General features: G+C 40.7%; 1 protein-coding gene across 4 annotated transcripts in view; it reads left to right on the top strand.

The window, feature by feature from the left end:
* The window catches only part of ccdc85cb (coiled-coil domain containing 85C, b), a 44793-nt gene that overhangs the window by 7295 nt on the left and 14442 nt on the right, over positions 1-23056 (top strand). The gene's annotated exons all lie outside the window — the stretch shown is intronic.

Below are 23056 nucleotides of genomic sequence, written 5' to 3'. Positions count from 1 at the left end.
CATCAGTAGGGCTTTCGGTATCTCTTGTGTTTACCTTAAATAAACAATCAATCACCAGTGAGTCAAAGCGAGCCCTGGCCTCTCTCTGTGTGAGCTCCTTTCTGGTTTCAAATGAAACCAGAGGCTCAACAACACAATGGTGTTTTTCTCTCAGCTGTGGTTTCAAGTATGCAGGGCTATAAAAAGGGTGTCCTAACAGGAATAGGAAGTTTCTGTCGCTGTTATCCTGTTTGTCCATACTCAAATGCATGTTTCTGCACTTCAAAAAGTTCTTTGTAACCTCATCCAAATGGTCCCCTTTGTACTTTTCTCATGAAGGGCAACAACTCCAAGGTGCACGATCAAGCTACTCTTGGTGACTAAACTAAAATTATAGGTCTAAGATTATTCTAATTATCAAAATTGATAGGATTGCTTTTTAACATGCTGTAGAAAGATGTTTTTTTAAGTGACTCACAAGGAAATGCTGACATCATGTGTTTCATTGTAACGTTTTGGAGTTTGCAATGAACTACGCCTTTGTAACTTTTAGAATTCTTTTCACTAATTATGTTGAGTTTTATAGATATTCAACTGAAAAATTCCTTCACAGCGACTGAATTGTGTCAAGCATTTAGTGTGACAGTTTCCCCCGGAGCGCAGCGCACTTTCTGGCTTGCGTTTCACAGCACCCTGTCTGCCTGTGGGAGGCCCTGGTGGTCTGATAACACAGATAATGGAGTAGAAACACACACACATAGATACCCACAGGAGAGGTCGAGAGAAAGAGCCACAGGGGGAACTCTCAGCTGTGCACTGTCAATGAAAAGCCAGCCTGTCAGGACGTCCCACATTCCTGGATAAACAAAAGAGGAAGTGGGTCTCTTTCCTCTTTGTGACACAGCGGGAATGGGACCGCACGGAAAGAGGAACAGGAAGATGGGAAAGTCTCTGATTCGCTGTTGAACTCCCTGTCTTTCTTTACCAGACAGGCTTCACTTTTCCTGCCTTCCCCCTCTCCCTCCCTCCATCTGCATCCATCTATAACTATGAACCTGCTGTCTAATGCACTGTCCGATCATTCCCATCATCGCTCTGCTCTGCAGACAGAATGAGGTTATAGAGCTAGCATGAGCCACTGAAAGATCTAATGCTGGAGCCTTTTTCAACATTTGTTTGTTTGGTTGTCACTGACATTACTCTTGTGTCGTATGTGTTATCTCACAAACCATTTTTAGCTACTTTCTCAGCCCCCGCGTCTCCGTCTTCTGTCTACACCGATCTAAATGATGTATGTCCTTCTTTTCTGATCATTGGGCTTCGGGCTGCTGGAGGGGCTGGGTTGCTCAGTCGCCTAGGCAACAGCAATGATCAGTGGGGCGAGTGGACAGCGCCCACGCCTAGCCTCACAGTCACTGAAGCGGAGGGGAGGAAGGGGTAGGGGGTAGGGGGATGGGGTTTGGGCACAGTCGACCTCCATGCTGGTTGACCCGTGTAGAAATATGCCATCAAGAGCTAGGTCATCTCTGTGTGAGTGTGTTGGTGTAGGGTTTAGGGTTAATTCCCTCAACAGGGTGTGGTGCGAGTAATACTCATTTTCACTTTGATTAGTAAACCGGCTTTACTAACTTATATGAACAATTCACTTGAGCATCAGTTATTATTAGAAGATACTTCTCTGCCTGAAACAGTTTTACTTTCTTTTTTCGGGAACATTTAAAGTAATGTGACATTTCACATGATTTCTTTATGAGCTTTGCGTTTGAAGTGACAAAGTGACTCACCAATTGGCAAATTCAAGACACATAAGAAGGTTCATTTTAGTCAGTGAAACATTGTTATAAGCTCTAAGTATCTAGCTGAAACAGCAATCCGTAAGTTTTCATTTCTGGCTGATTTATCCACAAGCTATTTACTGCAGGTAAGTGCAAAAGCTGTTTAGCACTACAGGTCCCAGAATACAGTGGGCAGCAACACTATTAGCCAACTAAGAACTCTGTCAATAATTGGCTTTCTTTTCAAAATAACCAGTTCTTAATACTACAATATACATTTGCAATTCTTCATCAGTGGGCCATAGTCTCAATCCTTTGCGGTTTCCATTCCGAGATAGATAATGACTTAACAGACTTTTAGTTAAATTAATAACCTCTAAAAACTACTTTAATGTCCTGTTTTGCCAATCACTGCATATTTATTTATTATCTTAAACTGCATTGTTGATTTACAAATCAATACCCAGCTTGTAGAGGGCATTTTCTCAAAGGTACCTGGTAGGCCTACCCTTTATAGACCTTTTTAGCATATCCTTAACTGGCTAAAGATTTTAATGAGCGGTAGTGCACCCCTAGCAGGACCCATATTGATCTGTGTCATATGTCACATCTAAACAACTTATTAAGATGCAAACAATAGGCACAGGAGAGTTACTGAGCTCAGGTGGCACAGCGACAAATACCCATCTGAGGTTGCACCATAAACTCACCATCAGCAATTCCATTCTGTCTATGCCACAGACCCAGTGACCTTCGACAGTGGAACAGTCCCAGGTTGCCAAAAGTCAGCAACTCCGAGAGCGAACACCTCTTCATCAGCTTCTTTTCGAGGCCTGAGGAACAAGGTGTTTATCTGGATTTTCTGCCTGTCAGCTCTCTGCTTTAGGTTGCTGTGACATTGAGACTGGAGTCAGCAGATGGTTTCACCTTGCTTGTATTTAGATAGTGCTGTCTCGTCACTACAGCCTGTAGCTTAACAGTTATAGATTGTTTTCTGTGCCCACATTTTAAGCGTTCCCACATGGAATGGCTCATAACTCTTTTTTTGGAATTTGTGCAAATGTTTTAGCTGACTTAAAAATTGTTTGCGATAATGAAATATGGAAGCACTTGATCGGTTGCTTAGATGATAACTTCACAGCCATGATTGGGACATAGTTGGAGTGCCTGCAAAATATGTGAAAGTTGCAGCACACCCTCCAGATGGATTAGATAATGTGGAGTTTTGACGGTCGGCTGAAGCATCTGGAATGAATTGTACAGTCAACATTGTTGCTCCATCCCCAGGAAGTTTTTTGGGATGGTTTCAGGTAACCATTCTCTGCTATTCTGGAGGCTTATTTCCTCTTGTAGCCGGCCAGTTTTAAGTGCCAATACTGGACTGTGTTACTTGAGAAAACATGTTCTGTCTTGGTTTGGGATGGGCCTTGAGATGGACATTACTCTCAACTTGTTCTTGTTACTTGAAGCATGGATGATGGTTCTGAAACATTAGGATGACAAGTTATCAATCAAAGGGGATTGAAATATATGGATGTATGTGTGTAACTGATTTATAAATACGAGTGTATGTTATGTATGTTGAGTATAAAGAAAGTGAGGTGTTACAATATAACAGCCCGCCTATTTCTTTCCAGTAATGCCCCACACCTGTCAATGTGACCTGTTGTTCCATCACATTACATTTAATTTCAATGTAATGATAAGTCTAATGAACTATGAGAATACAAATTCAGAACATCAAGAAACTGGCAAGTGCATTAGCTTCAAATAAGCCAAGACTTTAGTGACAAGACAAGTGTTTTTTTTTTTTTTCATTTTACTGTCCAAGGTGTGGTTTGAACAAACAGGTTTTCTGACGTCAGCCGAAGATTTGTAGACTTGCTGCTGTCCTGGTATCAATGGGGAGGCTCCAACACTTGGAGCCACAATAGCAAACAGTTTGAGTTAAATGAATTGTTATCCATATATTGTCACAAAGACTGGCAAAGTGTTTTCCTGTCTGAACTTTGAGAAGACTTGATCGAGGTGTACAGGGAATTCTCTTTTCTACTTTAATCTTTCCTATCTTCACGGGAAATGAGATAACACTGAATCACAAGTATCTTCAAACAAGAGGGCGTCTGGGAATTCAGTACCAAAGGAAATTTTTTTTATAACTGATAATAATTTTATTAATTATTAATGATTTCAATATGTCACATAAGGAAGGTTAGAGAACACATACTCAATATTCCCCCACATTATTGATTCAGGAATCACTCATATGGTTTTTCTTGCATCCCAGTCGTGTTGCTTTTATACAAATGTCAAGAGACGACATGATTGCTGTTGAATTCTATTGTAAAGGTATTAAGACCACCCCCAGTTGCCTGGGCTTGGCCAGAGATTATAAGAGTAAGTCAATATTTATCTGCCAAGTGTAGAATGTTCGATTCCACCGATGCGACTGACACAATCATAAAGCGCTTAGGTGAAAGCTGATAATCGTAGGAAAATGCAAGCTCACAGAAAGGGAGTTTTTCTGACTAAATTAATGTCTGCCAACCTTGATGGATGAGAGGGAGAGGTGTAAGTAGAAATGCATTTTATCCTTTCATTATGTGCTAGATGTCATGGTATTTGAGGTATTAATGTTCGTGGATGTGCCATCATGGATGCCACATGATTATCTAGAACATAAGATGTTCTTGTTTCTCCTTTCAATCCTCTTAAACTCTATCAGCGGTTTGATGTAGGGATTGATAGATGGAGAATGGAAGCAGTAATAGGGAGGCTTCGGTTTTTGATTGATCCGATGGACGATAGAAACGAAAAGATGGTACCAACACTTCTTTTCTGTCAGGACGGCCGTTATGGCTTTGTTGAGAGTTGGAAGGTGTCAGTTGAAGCAAATTAAACCAGTTATTGGTCTTTAGGGGGGCATCACGCAGCATATTTCGAACTATTTTCACTCACGCTGAGAGGAGATGGCACTTCTGACAGTCAATTATAGTCTGCCCGTTTCTCCTCTCCAGCACTGTGGCCTCTTTACTCTTGATCTCCCACTGCTTTGCTCCACTGCTGCTGTTTTTGGGAGAGTTCAGCATCAGCACATTTTGGTTAGCTCTTTTTTAAAAGTTGTCTCCTGAAGTCACTGTAGTACATCTTAGTCATAGTATGGCTGCTTTAAAACTGCCCATCCGGTATTTAGATTTTTGACCAGTCTAAAAACCTCTGACACTTCCAATTGACAGACTTGCCGCTGAGGATGTGACATTTTCAACAATGTTGGGTTGAGGTTAGGCCGATCAGTGAACTCATTGAACCCACCCATGTGTAGCCTCACTCAGAAAAATCTTTCTCGGAAATCACGCTCGTCTCTTTGATGACTCCACTCTGACCTGGATCTCTCCGCAACTGCATCACTATTTTTGATCTCAATATTGATTGACTAACATGAACTGCCAAGATGGCTTTCAGGAGATTTTTTTTACAGTGTATTATCCCCCATATATCCTCTCTGTCTTGCTTGCCCTCCTCTCGGTCAACAAAAGATGTAAGGCGATTAAACCATTAATGTTGTAGCGCTGCCGAGGCTCTCTGAAAAGTGGCAGAGGGTTTGGAGGGGAGGGCTTCTCTGTTAAAAGGATCAGAAGAACGGTACCAGCGCTGTATCTCTGCTGACTACTCTTTTAAATACATGGCACGTAGCCCTGCGTCTGATATGTACTGTATTAACTGAGGCACTCTCCTAAGCCCTTTAGAAGACATAACAGTGTTTGATGACATGAATACTTAGTGAAAGTGCTCTTAATAGGATGCATCAGTTTGTCCTAACAGGAAGTAGAAGGATAAAGGATGGGAAGCTTCTCCTAGAGGGTTGTTTCGGAGAACTTCTAAAATAAAATGCAAGGTTGAAGATCCAGGAGCAACAGAGGACACTGCAGAGCAAGCAGCTTCTCCTTGTGCTTGTTGCTAGGATACTTTCCTTTTTTATTCAGTATTATGGGGTGTAGCGCACTCTACACAGTGGCTCCTCTTTTAGCTCTGCTGCTTTCTACTGTACTTCTCTCACCCTTGATGTATTTCCTCTGTCAAGTTTTCTTCTATTCCTTTGAGAAACTTCTACACTCGTTGAATCTTGTTGCATAGGAATGCATCTAGATCCAGGAATTTCCTTGGTGGCTTTAAATATCTGTTCCCTCAGGAGATACGTGGACCTGTAGGGTCTTCTTGTAGTCGGCACATGAACTACAAACAAAAACAATAAGCATTAAATGAAAAAAGGATGAAGAGGGAATCTGTGGTCATGTGCTTAGTATTTCTCCAAACCCATGCTACATATGGTGCAGTATTTATGCATGGAACAAGATGAAAGTGCGTGGTTTCCATTGCAAAAGTCAATAATTGACTGCTGGATGAGAATATAGTCTCATAAAAGCCTGCCAAATATTACGAAAGCAGAACCATGGATCTGAATCTTATTGTGTTGATGTTGTATTCACCACAGTGGTGGCAGCGCGGTTCACCAAACGGGTGGAAAGGCTGACGGAGGATGTTTTTAAGAATCCCCGATCAGTGGCAGGCTGCAGAGGAGAACTAAGGAGAAGGGGAATATGAGAAATGACGAAAGTTAAGAAAAATGTGCAAGAGGGAGTGATAGGATTAGGAGGACTGGATGGTGGTCGGGGGTTAGGGGAGGAAATGAAAGGATAAAAGAAACAAGGACACATGAAAAAAAGCAGAGATGGAGCAAAAAGAGAAGAATGAGGAGCAGGGAGAAAGAGACGGGAGTAAATTAAAGTGGATATAAGGAGGGGAATTGTCCATCACTGAAACCTCAGCTGCTCGCGTGGAGAGGTTAAGGAGAAAAAGGAAAAACAAGAATGAAAGGCCAGAAATAAAACTGCACCTGAAGAGTGCTAAAAAATCCACACTTCAGGGCACTGTATTAGGTTGTTTTATCTCCAGAGAAGTAATAGTTCTTCAGAAAAATCTGTTTAATCTCCCCTCACACGGCTGCCATTGCTGTGCTTTACATTGCCTTTTTACCCTTCCAGGAAGAGAACATTTACATTTCTTTTGTGACATAGGATTGTACCTTGGATTGTTATACAAGTACACACACAAAGGGCAAACATGCTGTACATTCCCTCACCACATTCCAGTTTGTAGACCTACTCCAACCAGCGCAACACTATACTAATCTCTGATGTACTGTAGCTCTGATTTTATACACATGTATATTACCAACAATGGGTTTCATCATAATCCAAATTGGAGCGTTTACAGCTGCTATCATCAAGTTCCTCACTGGTGGTCCAAAGTTGACTTATTTACAGTTTTGCTGTGACGTACGGCTTTCAGTTTGAGATAATGTACGATTGTGAAATGTCCAAGGCTTAAGAGGGTAATAGCTCTTGGGTGGGACCTTGCCTTGGCGTTACATTTCTGGGGAATGTCAATAAGAAGAGTGTGCTGACAGGAACTTGGATGAAAGGTAAAGTGAGCGCAGCGAAGTGTCATTATGTTGTAATAAAAAGTCGGTTAAGTAAGTCAGGCTAGCTTGCCCTGTTGCTGAACTGCCTCATGGGAGTCTACATGTGGAAAGAAAAATGTGAGAGAAGTCTCCAATTATAGTAACTACTCCACCAGTCAAGGAGGGAGAAGTTGGACACTGATGTTATTTTACTGGAATGGAGCTGTATTGAAAAAGTACAATTGTGGTCAAATATTATGCAGATACATATCAGTGAATGGCCTGCCACATTCTATATTTTACCCAGCAACTGTTTAATTAAAAAGCCAGGCATACATTTTTCTTTTTGTTCTCTGTGCTGACTTCACACACCATGCAACAAAATCAATAATCCACCCATCGCTTCCTATACCTGCTTTTATCATGCACAGGGTGGCATTAAGCTGGAACCTTTCCCAGAACATTGGGTGAAATGGCACATGAATGCACACCGTGCACCACATGCCAAATCATGGACACATTCACACCTATGGGTAGTTCACAGCCAACAGTTATCTTCATGCATTTGCAGTGTTGGAGTTCAACACAATGAATCAAGTAGAATTTTAAAGCAAGAGATTTGTGTTGAGGACAAAGAGCTAGCATATGTTCCCATTTGCTAATCTGGAGCTTTTAAGGTAAGATGATTAAAGGTTTGATAACCCTCCATTTGCAAAAAGGCATAAAATGGCTTAAGAGTTGTCTAGTTAGCACTGACGTAGCGTCTATAAAACCTTCCTCGGCTGCAAATTCTGAATCACTTTTACAAAGCTATAAATATAAAACATTAAGTCTTGTTTAAAATCTCCTGAGGCACAATATGCACAGTCTCTTCCTCCATTCTCACTTTGTCTCTCCATCCATGGCTCTTTCTGCCAACAGTTAGTGATTTACTGTCGACCTCCCTCCCTTTCACCATGGCTCTGTTAGAGAGATCCATTGAGTCAGAGGGACCACCTGGTCACCACTGGCTCGCTCTGATCTGTGTCAGTCAAAGCTAATGTGAGCTGACACAGCAGCTCCCAAAGGACAGCTGGCTCTGCAACAGACAATGGAGGCCAAGCACTGTCTGACCCGGCTAAAGTTAGTTCTGTTGTTGTCTCATCTCTGGTGCTTTTTCACTGTGGCTGCAAAGGTCTGTAATGTAATGGAGGTGTGCTGGTTGACTTTTAGTAGACAAACAGCCTCAGAGCAAAATACTGGGTGTTAACTTGGCAACACGTTTGTAAGATCACACATCATAAAATGTCTATGGCCCTGTTAAATCTTGACATCATGCTTAATGCCCAAGCTGTGAGTACATGCAGCTGGGAGAAGTTCCAGTTCTTACCTGGTGTAAAAATATGTATTCAAAATTAGGTTAAAAAAACCTGTATGATAGTCATTTGTTAATGATGTCATGTTTTGAGATATCAAATGAGAGTTAAATGATAGGATTGATTCCCCTTTGATGTGTTGTGTGGTAAATAACTAACTGTAGCCAGCAGCTACGTAGCTAATTAGCAAAAAAGTAAAAACGAGGGAAATCAGGGGTATAGTTTTCTAAGAAGGAATTTTATTCACACATCCTGTACAAAAGTTGAAGTATAAATTTGCCAAAGTTGTTTTAAAGGGGGGTTACGTAATGGACCTTTTCTTAGCATTTTCCTAAATGCCATACAACCAGAGGACCAGTGTGCTTTGGTCAAAGCCACGCTACCTGTTTCGTTACTTTGTCACTAAGCTAATGTACGCGAAAAAGCTGCGCCTTTAAACTTACAACAAAGACAGGAAAGTATTATCAATCTTTTCATCTATCTCTGCAAGAAATTCAGTACATTTATTTCCAAAACTATTCCTTTTAAGTTCTTTAATATTATATCAGTCAATCCCTAACCAAGCTAGTTAGATGTGTTTGCTGTATTAGATTTTGAAAAGGTCCTTTCATGAAGATTCAGGAGCAGTTTTGAGGGGAGTTTTTATACTATTTACCCAGAAGCCTGACTATTTTATTCAACCATTTCCTCATGTTATTCAACCATCTCCAACATTTCAGTGGCTTTGGAATCCAGTGGCAGCGTATCAGCGTCAGCTACACCAATAATTTTCCTGTCACAAACATTTATATTTTATTGTTTGGGAACACATTTAGCAATTTTTGCATTTTATTTATGGGACCCACACTCCCAAAAGATCTTCAAAGACTGCTGTTAGATTGATGATGCTTGGCAGATTATGTGTCAAACCAAACTGCTACTGTAACCAGCCTGCTGTGTAAATGATAGCCATGCATCATAAAGTGAGTATGCATGACATGACGACCAGACGATGGGGTGTCAGGGAGGTCTTGTATAATCCAATTACCGGTTAATGAGTTTCCATTAGGCTTTATGAGGTATTTAACTGCCTATGTATGTGTATGTGAAATGGAGTCCCACTGTACTATAGTCTTCATTTGATTGATTAAGGGTACGTTAACCATCTGGCTATAAACCAGTAGTCTCTTAATAGAATTTGCCCCACCCTTGTGTATGTGTCTGCGTGTGCATGTGTGCCCCCTGTACAAGCTACTGTACACTAATAAACCAAATGGCTATAAAGTTAGGGGTGGGCTTAGGCCTATTAAACGGATGGAGTGCTTCAGTGCTGAAGTGGCAGTTATGGAATAGGGACTCTTATACCATACAACAGCACAGTGTATAATGACATTTAAAACCTCCCTTATGGAATGGGCTACTGGATATATATAATGCCGTAATCCACTCCATCAACGGATAAAATGTAATGCCCTAAATTGTAAACTGGTTTGAACAGCAGCAGCAGTTGTAAATGTCATTATTGCCCTAAGGATGGAAAAAGGGTTTATATTTGTAACAACGCTGCTCCATGATGCCATTCATTAGCTGCAATTAAATGTTTATTTGTGTGATAAATCACTATCACACAACAGGAGCTGAGTAAGGTTGAGTTGTGTTATTGATTACACACATTGTAGAGCTCATAATCATTCTGTCAGCACACAGTGTGTGTGTGGGAGGGGGTTGGCATTTTCCCATTTTCCTTTACCGTTCCAACTTTCTTTATTCGCAACTCTGTCCAAAGCTGCTTTTCCCATTATTCTGTTACTATTATTTTCACATTTTAATAATATCTCCACTATTTTCAGTAGTATACATCTTGAAATATTTCTGGAAATTAACCAAGCCGCCAATGCCAGCCCAAAAACTGGCAATATAGTCTTTGGTTTAGTTTATTTGGTTTTAAAATAAAATGCCCATTGCGTGATACTGATTTTCTTTAAAAACAGTGGAAGAAGTCACATTGGAGATGTGGGATCGTTCAACAGTTTGCTGTATTAGACTCAAATAACTTACAAAAAAATCAATGAACTAATCCTTTTAGCACCACGGTATGAATATGGAGCTGGAAACAGTCAAACACACCATTTTTAGGGGCACTGTGCTCCAGGTCAGTCTAAACTGGAAACAATCAGACAAGATCAGGCACCTTCAGAAAAGCTGGGCAGCTCCAATCAAACCGAAGTCCGTGTTAAAAATAAAAACAGAAGGGTAACCTAATGTCTGCTTGTCAAGGCTCATGAAGTTTGCCTCTTAAAAGGTCGCTGGCATTTACGCCCACTTGACTCTTCCTCTCTGTGATGTTTCACACCTCTGACTGCAGCATTCACATGTAATAACATACACAGATGTAGGTTTTCTTCTCCTTCTCTCTATGTCAAGCCGCAAAGTGTCTTGCCATCAGCAGGGGAAAGGGAATCTGTGTATTCGCAGATGCTTGGAAGATTAAAATGTACATGGAGATTTTATGCTGTGGATGTGCCGGTTAGCAACATGTGCCGTTTGGATTTGTCTAAGATCGTTCTACAGTGCAAAACAGGATAAGGATGTTTGCAACTCAAAGCCAGATACATTGGGTGGAAAAAACCAAGAGATACATTTGGTGACATGGATAATGAGTCCAGGCTATTCTTGTTTTCGTCTATAGTGGAGGCCCAGAAGAAGCCTGAACTAACTGTTCATAATGGGCTGTAATAGAATTCCCTTGACTTTTATGCCAGTTTGTGTTCTGTCTCCACAGTATCAACTGTATGAACGACTCGCTCTGATTCTCCTGTTTCCTTTCTAAAGGCCTCTTTGCCGACAAATGCTGAGTATAAGCACTGTCGCCCTTGCTTAGTTTCACCACAAATCAAAATGCTGCTGTCGGGGCGAGTCAAAGGCTATGGAACTCCAGTCCAACATCAAGCCAATTTCAGCCACAGTTTAGGACGAGATAACTGTCTATGAGGACAACTCTTATGTAAGAGTTCTTTCTCTTTGTGGCAATTACTTTGCTGATAGCCTTTTTCAAAAATCAGTGCTCTGTTAATAGTCGGTAAGGATGACACATGTGAATCTTTGTTTCATTTGAGAGCTTTGTCTTTTTGCTGTTTGAAAGCTCTCCAGGGACACCACCAAAAATGCAACTGTTCATTATGTTTGAATGCGGTTTAGAGGTAATTATTACCAGTAGCCTAGCCCTTTTACAGAGTATTTTAGAATTGCTTACATGTTTCTACAGGCTTGTTTAGAAAATAAGTCAACCAAAACACCAGAGCAAAATGGATTTTTTAACACTTGGATTAAATAGAGCCACGAGTTGAATCTTGCCTGCTACTCCATTCCCTCTGATTTGCATTAGAATGAGTTCTAGGGCAGATATTATTCATACAAACGGTAATGAAACCACTGGATGATGTCACTGGAAAGAAAAGGTTATTTTTACTGGAGTGGAAGAAGCCCCCAGTTCGCAGAATGCATCAGAACCCGCATGGCAGATGGGATTTTCAGAGGGCGATAATAAAGGGGTTTCAGAGTTATGCTTATTGAAGGAACATTCTTTGTATTTACCATATAACTGCTAGCTGGTAGACTCTGCTTATGTAAGCACAACCTTTGCCAGCTCAGCAGTCAGTCAGACAGGCTTTTAAAAGGAAAGGGGAGGTATGCAGATGTATGCAAATGAGGTTGCCATGGGGTTTGTGGTGGTGAAACCGTGGTTACTGGTAGAGGAATGAGGTTAAAGATGGCCATGGGCTTCGGGAAGGACGTTCCCTACTCACAATGCCCTCTGGTGTTTGTTTACACATTGTGATTGGTTCTGGGTTATGCGAGGTGAACCCAGCCATCTCTTTAGCCTCTTCTGCAAAGCCTTTCATGGGCAATGTGGGCATGTTGATGACATCCAGACATTTACAGGCAACACACAGTTAAGTGAAATTGCTGTTTTAGTTTAGTAGTTAGTTTACCTGGTTGACTGAACCAAAGGAATGTTGTGTCCCATCCCTGAATCAGTCACGAGTTTAGACCCCTGACCTTCAGTGTCAAGGGCCGGTAGTGTCACAAAAGCTTTTTAAGTCATCTGGGAATAAGAAAATACTGCTCAGAAGACGTTGTTCAACCTAGAAAGTCTTATAAAACACCAGTACCAGTAGCCTTTATGGACTCAGTCTATTGACAGTTTTTACCCAGCAACTCTGTATTGTATAAAACATGTATGTTACCATTGACTAAACACAGCCGATGGCCAATCCATCTCCAAATGCCACCACACGCTCACATAGACATAGCAATTAAGTTTGTGGACAAAATATAAGCCCACAGCTTTGATTTCATGGGATTAAACTGAACTGGCTGCCATATTGCCTTTCTTCTTACCTAATCAAAAGATTAAGGGCATAGGGCACTAGATTTACAAGTGGCCTGATCATAGAAACAAATAAACTGTGGCACAGATGTTTGACTGCTATGTTATGTTCAAGAAATGGCCCAATTCCAAGGGTAGTCGCACTGAAAATCTGTTGGCACGGACCATCTTCCATGACGAACAAAACAAGGCGATGCACATGGTCAGTAAGGGCAGCTGGTTAAGTCAGCACTAACGTAGACTCGCTGATGGAGGGATTAAATCCCACCACCACTCCCTGCTAATTGGTTTTGGATGCCTTTTAATACTGCAGACCCTCCACTCCAATGTGCAAACAAAGTGGAAGTGGGAGGGGATAGGGTACAGGGGCCAGATTGGAACTAGGTCAATGATTGTTATTTATGAATCACATCAACACATTAACACGTACACCATAATCATAGCACATACGAGCATCACACGTACACTGACACATCTCCGGGATGCCATGCGCTTAAGGCGTCCGCTGACCCTACGAGGGTGATGATGACGTGATAAGGAAATGGGTGGGGGTGGGGGCGATGTGTGACAGCAAAGAGACACACGTCTGTGTTATTGTCTGCTGGAATACCTATAAATGAACCAGCTCTCTCTCTTTCTTTCCCACTAAGCATGCTGGAACACCAATCAATAGCTGGACACAAGAGATTTCCACCGCTCTTCAATTTACACTCAATAGACATTAACAACTGTCGGCACATTTAAAGAGCCCCAGCTGAACTCCAAACAACTTCAAATACTGTACAGGTGTAATTGCGTACCATGCTATGGTTTTTGTGTGTGATCACATTAAGTCCAAAATGAACTTCCCTTTGTTTTATCTAGATAGGTTGATTTATGTTGGGACATATGAGAGGAAATGAGATTTAGCCCTGAGTCAGGGAACAAGAAAAAGTAAGAACATGTTCTGTAATGTGTTTACACTGAACTCTTCCATAAAAATGTAGAATGTTTCCAAATTTCCAAATACAGTATAACTGGTGTAGGATTTATAACAAGGTATTCAAGGTATTTTACTGACTGGTTTGGAAGCTGGACCATCATTTCAAGTGTTATTCAACTTTAGGAACTTTCTCAGTGGATCAAGAATCTTTGAGGGCCTCAGTAATGTAAATTATCGGTACAGTTTCACAGTTTGATTTGGTCAATAAAATAGCTGCAACCAAAGAGTATTTTTCCTTGGTGATTATTTTCTAACGATACTTCATTGATATTATTGATAAAGGTGTGCCTTCTAATGCAAATATTACCAGAGTTTAAGCCTCTTTTTAAATTTAAAATTATCTATTTAAAATCTCCATACACCTTGAAACAAACTAAATGGATGTAGAGAAAGGTTTGCCAGAAGTTCTGCGAAAGTTTGCAAAGAAATATTCTTACCAGATTTCTCCCAACATTTCCCAGAACTTGATTCAGAATGCTGAAGATTGTTTTTTTTGTCAGACTTACAGTACAAATCCCAAAACTATTGCATTTACTGTTTTACAAATTGAAGAAAACCCCTAAAATATTTGGTATTTTTCCATTTAATTTGTTTTAGCAATTTGTCGCCAATGTATTTTCCGATGATGGAAAACTAAATCCCTGTTTGTTGAATGTAGTTTAGCAACCAATTGCTTCAGCTCTCCGTAAGATTAATCAAAGTCCTTAAAGTCAAATGTGTTTGAAAAAGGAGTTACTTGGAAGTTGTTTTTGAAGTAGACAAAGAAGCAATGATAGTGAAGAGCAAACACTGATTACAACCAAAGTATTACTCTTTAACAGTGAACACAAAGCTTGTTTATTTAGTATCTATATGTGGTCAAGGTCCAAGATTCCCTCACATGCAATCAGCAATCTTGTTTCCACTGCGAGATCAAACAACTCACAGAATAATATTCATGGCATTGAACACAAAAGTGTACTGAATATGTAAGTCTCTGAAATCTTCTCAAGGGAAAATCCTTCTAGCAGTTTTGTATTGGACACAGATGAGTCCTCCTGTGCTCTGTTACTTCACATCAGTGGGAAAAAGCATTCAGTGCGGAGTTAAATCCAGACTGAGCTGTCCCCACTTATTTGTAAACCCTGCTTGGCCTAGCTGTGTACCAGCAGCACATTTTAAATATGCCTATTTCACCTGGCCAATGTTTTAAGAGTTGTTGATGCACACACGTTGTCCTTTTTAAGCAAAATCCATTTGGTATGTTACTCAACATGGGCTGTTTTTACACACAGGGACACACTTAGAAACATTCACATGCACATGAAAAAACATGTCTTTCCAGACGCACACACGCGCGTGCACACACGCAAGCACACACACACACACCAGAGAGTGCGTGGGGAGGTGAGGCGCTCTCTCTCCCTTAGAGCGGGTGCCATGTCTTGTCGGATGGGGTTAGCTCCCCACTAGCTGATGAGCCAGTCGAGCCTTTGAAGCCCTTCCAGGGGCCTGTGGTTTACGTGCTTGGGTTGCCAGGTTCTGCATCCCCCTCATTAATGCAGCATGGGTGCCCACTTAACTTGTTCGTCTCTGGTCAGATTGCCCTGGCTATGACCGAGAGGTGGGCAGCCAAGCAGGGGAGGGAACACATACAGGGACTCACGCTGGCAAAGCAATGCATGCATATATAGTTCATATACATACAAGAAGGAATGAAAGCATGTAGGTGCAATAGACCCATGCAGACATGCAATACATAACACATCGCTATCTTTGTGTACCTATTGGCTAACATCACTCATCAGCACTTGTGTGTTGATATGTGCAACAACTGAATATGAACACTTATACAAAGAGAGGAAAACAATCAAAAATAAGTCCCTTTGAATATGTGGCTCTTGTTTTTACTGTATGTAGAAAGGGTGGGGCCCTTGACATGTCTGCACCCAGGGACCCATTGTTTCTTAAAGCGTCAATGCCCTGATCTAATATTTCTCAACCATACTATAGCTTAGCAACTGTAATGCATTTAGGGCTTGTCGAGCCTTGAATTTTCCACATAGCAACATTTCCAGAGTTGGGCCTAGAGTTTGAATGCTCTTTAATTATCCTCTCCAAAGCCAACAATGTAAAGAATGGTTTAAAAGCTTTGTTTTTCCGTTCTGGTGCAAATTCAATTGTTAGCATGCTTCACTTATTAGCTTGCCACCAATAATGTGGCGTTACTTCCGAAGCCAAGAGCATATCATTCGCTAACTAAACTGTTTTGTTGGGTTGAAGATTGGGTTATACAAAGCCCTGTTCAGGGATGACATGTTGTCTGTGTTGGAGCTGGTCATGAATGCCACATTAGTTAAGGCAAATGTTAGCTTGCACTCTTTTTTGTGGGAAGTTGACACTCCAGCAGCAAAGCTCTCCTTTTGAAAGGAGTCAGCCTGCAACATTAATAAGTCACCTGGAGATTTTACTGCTTTCAACCAGCTCACAAAGTTAGCATTAATCCATCTAGCTAGATACAGCTGATAAAATATGCCAGATGTTATCATAAATTGAGTTATTTGTGAAATCAAAGGCCTTTTATTTCTGGAAGTTACTATGAACTCTGACACTATTCACATTTGAGATATTAAATTGAAAATGTGAGTCAGTTATCTGAAGCATTTTCCCTCTTCTAAAATGTTATGTACTAAAAATCGACCACCAGTGTTCTGACTATAGGCAGTGGTGCCACTTCTTTGTTAGGTTTTTACGCCACATCCCATTTTCCCTCCCTTTTTTCTCCTTTCCCTCCCTTTTTTCTCCTTTCCCTCCTTTTTTTTTTATTTGTAAAGTAAGCCTCAGTGAAAATCACATTTTTCAAGAGGTTGTCAAAGTTTCTGGTTAATGGAAATGTTTCCGTATGACTAATTGGACTTTCTGTAGCTGGTGGGGTCAGATTTCATGGAACTTTCTGTACTCTGACCTGGGTGGCACAGAGAAAGGAGAAAGAGAGAATGTTTGGACTGTTCCTGCTCTTTCTTCAACATCTTGAGGTAATTGACCGAACCTCCTGCCTTGAGCACACATAGCCTACTCACTCACATACACACATATACAGTATAGATCACAGATGGGTTTAAAAATCCCCTTTCTTGTGCAAACCTTCTTGTTTGCTCTCCCTTCCTCCCACACACAAACACAGTCAGCTTAAGACACCCATGCATCCCACATCAATTCCCTATCTTACCAATGCTACACATGAGCACTCATTCATTCTCCGCACATACACATACCGCTAAGAGAATATCCATGTCTCTGTGCTAAAACACTGCGATATAGCTGTGAATAGGAGATGAAAGCCAGAGCTGAGCCAGGAATAATAAAAGAGTGATTTCAATGCACTGCAGGCTTCTATGGGCCGTGGGACCTGAGTTGAAAACATAAGGCAGGCATGGTCTTTTTTAACCATACAATTTTACCAAAGCTACTTTGATGTAGCAAGGACCTTGGAGTCAACAGTGCGGAAGCTAGTTTTGCTGTAATTATAACATTCCCGACAGAATCAGCACGATGCCGGGTGAACATTTGTACACGTTTGGTCTAATTTTAACACCGCCATCCTAATTCATGCAGTGCCAATTTACCGGCATGCCTGGCGCAATGCTTTTACGCCTGCACTTCCCAATTTGCTTTTAAAAGAGTGGCCTGCATTGACCTCCAATAAACTTAGTCCCACACGCTGCCCCCTACTGGGAGTTGAAACATATGGGCGTGACAGAGAGAAGTAACACATGAAAAGATGGAAGGGTAATATAGAAATCTAAGAAGAAAACTTCATTTGAAAATACCGTAAAATGTTAGGTATATTATCCAAGATGTGCACACTCAAAGGACAATAACTTTTAAAGGTTAATCCTTTTTTAGACCATTTCTTACCCTAACACATAAACCCTTTTTGCTGTATTCCAAAAATGTTTCCATGCAACCACTGGTTTCCATCCATTTTTTATGATATGGACTTTCCAAAATGATTTATAGCTTGAAGTCTAGCCCATTAGTTCCTACTGAAGAAAACAAACAACAAAACATAAACATGTCCTAAAAAAGCGGGGCAGTGTAGTTTTCAGCCAACGTTTCTCAAACAGAGGTAAACGCGATGGCAAAATGCAAAAGTGAATTTGTTGGGGACTATTTTTAGCTGCAAATTGGATGCACTGGGGCGAGTTAACAGCAGAAGCACTGTGTATGTAGGATCAACTTACAATAAACCTCAGTGCCCATGTTCAATGTCATGAAGAAGCATGTTACGCAGTGGAGCTCATTTATACATCTTTAATAGATTTCAAAAAAGGTCTATAGCACAGAGGAATATGAAGATTTGGCTACATAATTAATTTTTTGATTTGGTCTTATTATCAGATCTATAAGATATTATAAGAAAATATGAAATCCCACAAAATGATCTATTAAGTGTATTTGCAGACTTTTGGTGGATTCGTGTTATCCACCAGAACATTAAGTCCTTGTTATGGATTATTTCATTGCAAAGTTAAACCGCATTAATAAGAAACAACAATGTGACAGAAATGAATGCAGACTTGATGTTCAGTGTTTGGATAATACAGCTTAAGCGAGTCCGTTGCTATTCACGTCAAATTGAAATGAAGAGAAACTACAGTCGGCATGGATTGGAGCACAAACAAAAATTCCCAAAAAATCTAGACCTCTACAGCATGCATATAGTTAAGAAGCTTATACTTGAAAACATACTGCTTTGGTGCTTAAATGATGTAGATTTTGGAAAACTATCCCAACTCAAGGACCAACCACTGGCTTTTGCTGTCTTTCAACCAAAGCAGATCACAGATTTAATTTACTATCCATGACTCCTGCTGATAACGATACAGTCGAACGCTCTGGAAAAAGCTTGCAGACCCAACACATTTGGACAAACTAGTTTTTTTTTCTGAGGTCATGAATATACTTTAATGCTAATGATGCAAATCTTTAAAGATACTGTGTTTGCAAAGACCTCTAAGAATGTTTTTTATGCAGATGTACTCTTTTTGCATTTTGGATTAAGAACTGTGCTCTATTCTAAGCACAGTTTGCCTAACATGCAAACAATGTAATGCTGAGTCACCATGGCATGATGCAGAGGCAAAATGAGCTCTAATAGACAGATGGGGATGGGATGTTTGGGGCACAGTAGGACACAAAGAGGAACCAGTTGGGGTCATGACCTTTAGAGGACCGCACCAAGTTTTTGGTAAGCTTAGCTAATCCTGTAAAAGTAATGAGAATCAGCCCCATTCTGGAAAAAAAAGCTAGGTTAACAAAACATCTATACACTCTCAAAGAGCAGTTCATAAATACAATGGGCAGGGAAGGTAAAAAAAAGAAGTAATAAAACAGAAAGAGAGGGAAATAGGGAGTGGAGCGGAGTAGAGTAGATGAAGGAGTGGCTGCTGGAAGTGGGTCACAGCGCCACTGACGTGATTCAAAGTGACGTGCTGAGCGGGGGGACGCACTCGCGCCAATGTCTGCATCACCTTTTGTCCTGTACACACACGCATAATGCTACATCGGCTCAATTCATTTGGTAAACAACACTTGTACGGAGGTAAATAATAAAACATGCTTATTACTGTTTTGTAAGGACACATTTCCCCTTCTCTCTCTGCTTTGTTTACTGCTTGCTCTTATACTTTCCTACATCCCTGCACCTCGCACTCACTTTATCAGCCTTAAAGATCGCATTCAGGTTATGCATAAGTAATAGTGGCCTCTCCCTTGTGTGCTTGTTGTGTACAAAACATTGGCTGCAGAGCTGAGTTTTGCAGATCCCTGTATGATCTGTAGCTTTTTTCATCCAGCCTCACATAGGAGCATTGTGGAGAATCTGAAAGGATAAAAAGGGTGGAGGTGTTGCAACAGGGGAGCTGAGGGAACAGTTTGATTGCCTGACCCCTCTCCCGCCAGGATGGCTGTCTGGAGCCGGGTGTTAAAGAGACGGTGACGTCTGGGCTCTCTGCATGCAAACAGTGTGTGTGTGTGTGTGTGGTGGTGGCCTGGCATTGTGTGCATGTTGTCCCGCGTTCCCACGGCAGATCTTTAGGCATGACCTCTTAATCATCTCATGTGTGATGCTGAAGGCTCTGAGATTTAACGTTACCAATGCATCAAAGGCTTATAGAAGAAGGGTGAGATGGTGTATCGGTATGTGAATAGTCTGCTCCTCGTGTTGGCTCCTCTCAGTGGGATTTCTCTCTCGCCTCAGCTATACGTCAATATTTATCTTTGATCGCTTATCTTGATTCTTTTTGTTTAATTCGTCCTAAGGAGATGAAAAATAAGCCAGACAGACTCGGGCGACTTTTGAGTTTATTGGATTACTGACGACGAGATCTCAATCTCTGAATAATCTAAATATACACACCATGGAGAAACAAAGAGATGAACATGTATTTTCAATTCCTCCCCCCTCACTCTCTGAGGCTTCTCCCTTTGTTGTTTGAGTGTGGTGGTGGTGAGTGAAGGCCGAGGAACCTTCATCTTAATCGGCTTGAGATCTGGCTGCAGGTCAGGCCAGCAGATGAATTCAGATTAGGGGGGGTCACAAGGCAGGAAGAGAGGATTAACACTACCAGCTCTGGCCGCTGCAGCCTTCTCCTTTAGCTGTCCAACTGACAGCACTGTCTGCACTGACCCTCCTATAAAATCAAAGGGGCTAGACTTAGATAGGCCTGCTGGGGCTGCTCTCATTCAATCAGTTTACACCCAGGTCTTAGGAAACCGATCAATTTTGTACATGTGAAAATATTTGATGTGGTAGCAAATGGATTGTTTGTGCAACTGCAAAGGTTAGTTGACTAAAGAAATTGCTAACGGTTTTGATAGACGGTTACATTTTAAGTTATGTAAGTCATTTCTTTATGCAATAATGGCAGAAAAGGCACTTTTGGGGCTCTTTTAATTAATGTATTTTTTATTAGAGTTTACTAAATATCTTTAAGCAAGGCAAGTTTATTTATATAGCAGATTTCAACACAAGGCAATTAAAAGTGCTTTACAAAAATGAAAGACATAGAGACAAACGATTTAAAAACAGTCGTTAAAAAGCAAATAATAAAAGATTCATGAGCCTGTTTTAGGTTCTGGAGTGACAAAACAAGACATTTAAAAACATCACCTTAGACTTTGGGAAACACATAATCACAATTACATTTCAAATATTTGACGTTTGAAAAAGTGATCTTTAGTAACAGCCTTAGCCATCAAATTGCTTAATATCTTTAACCTACTCTAAAAGTGATAATGGTTTCCCATTAGTACACCCCTTGTTTTTGAAACTCACACATAATACAGTTGCACATAAAAAGTTATGAGGAGAAATCAGGTGAAAGCAGCTGACCATTATTCAGATCCCTCACCATCCATTATATTATTGAGCTGGCAACTTTTACTTGCTTTATTAATACAGATCATTAGGATGCTAGAAGGATAGACTTGATACTGAGAGAGTTGTGTATGCTTTTGAATTGTACAAAAACAAAAAAGAACATTATGTGCTATTAAGTCTGACTCAATGTCTTTAAAAAACCCTTTCTAGAAAACCAGTTGAGCATATATATATATATATATATATGGCCAATTCATCATCTTTATTTCTGTGCAAAAATCTAACTACTTATGGTTTCTCTAATCAATTACTCCTATTTTGGGAACTAGATATCTAGCGTCGCATAATTTAAGAATTCAGGGTCTTTCAGGAAGCTGAAAATAACCTGCTATATTTAGCGTGGTTCAACATACCCTATGTTCACCTGTGTGTGAAACAAGGGTGCAGCTAATATCTGTGACTGTAAATCTACAGAATCCAGTCTGCCACTGTGTGTTTTTAAGCATGTGTCTGCAGATTAGCGCCCCCTGGTTGCAAAGTGCAGATCAACCAGGTTACATGAATTACACAGGCTAATCAGGGTGAGTTATAAACAAACGAACTAAAGACAGAGTTTGTCACCAGTGCAACAAGCTGTGATGTAATGCGTGTGTGTGCAGTATCCTAAAACGATGGCTTCTAATCTGCAATTTAGCTCAACACAGCATATTCATCTTTAACCTCCCCATCACCCTCTCCTCTGCCTGTCTCTCTGTACTTCCACTTCCACCACAAAATAATGTGCGCAGTCCCGACAAGTTGCCTAGGTGCTCTACCTCGGCTTTGATCCCACTGTAAATTAAACATGCCTTTTTAGATAACAGGCACTGTGCCACCTACTGAGTCAAACTGCACCTCCACACTTCACACAGCTCCTGTCCCTGGTTTGAACTCAGCACCGGGGTTTCATCTTAATGCAGAGATAACAGCTTAGGGAATCTCTGCAGAGCAATTAGGGCCGCAGTTGCATTGTTTTTCAGGTCTATACAGTGCAGAGACAGTTTTGGAACAATTCTCAAATGTGCCATTGATGTGTGTTTCGCAGTGAATAAGTGGAACAAGAGAATGTGGGCCAAGCTGGCAAATGGCCCCACTCCAGTATGGGGTCGAAAGTTAGGTCAAGCACTGCTAATCTGGGTGGGAACACTCAGTTCTTGACCCCTGACATCAATTTACGACCAGTTTTTATAGCACACCTTGTACAAGCTGCTATTATCATTGCCGGAATAAAACCTTTAGAAGTTAACCACTTCCTTACAAGCTAAACAGTTTAAAGGTAGGGCTTAAATGACTAATGACTTTCATCATTAGCTAAAGCTGTGCTACTAAAAAGTTAGTGACAACACTAGTTTAACTATTACTCTAATATGTGTTACGGTTATATACCATCATATTTCAGCTTAAGACTAAAACGAAAGACCTTTATTATTAGCTAGAGCTGCACTCATACACTTCTGAATGTTAGCATGTCATTGTGCAGATGATGTGAGCTAACGTTAGAATTATGCTCTTAGCACTGAACACCATTAATCTGTTTTTGTTTTTTTGCCCACATTTTTTGAGGTCAAACTGGTACATTTTAATACTTAAATTATTTTTAAGTGCCTCCTTTTTACCTCTGCTGATACTTAGACCAGACATGTTGTTAAGTATTCTAATTCATGACCAACCGTTTGCACAACAAACTACATAATCAGACCTGGTGTTATTGTTTTTGGTTTGCAAAATAATTA

This window comes from Eleginops maclovinus, chromosome 15 (genome assembly GCF_036324505.1).
Source record: "Eleginops maclovinus isolate JMC-PN-2008 ecotype Puerto Natales chromosome 15, JC_Emac_rtc_rv5, whole genome shotgun sequence".
In the NCBI taxonomy this organism is placed as follows: Eukaryota; Metazoa; Chordata; class Actinopteri; order Perciformes; family Eleginopidae; genus Eleginops; species Eleginops maclovinus.
The sequence above is the reverse complement of the archived record's forward strand: the minus strand, read 5'-3'. Positions and strand labels throughout refer to the sequence as shown.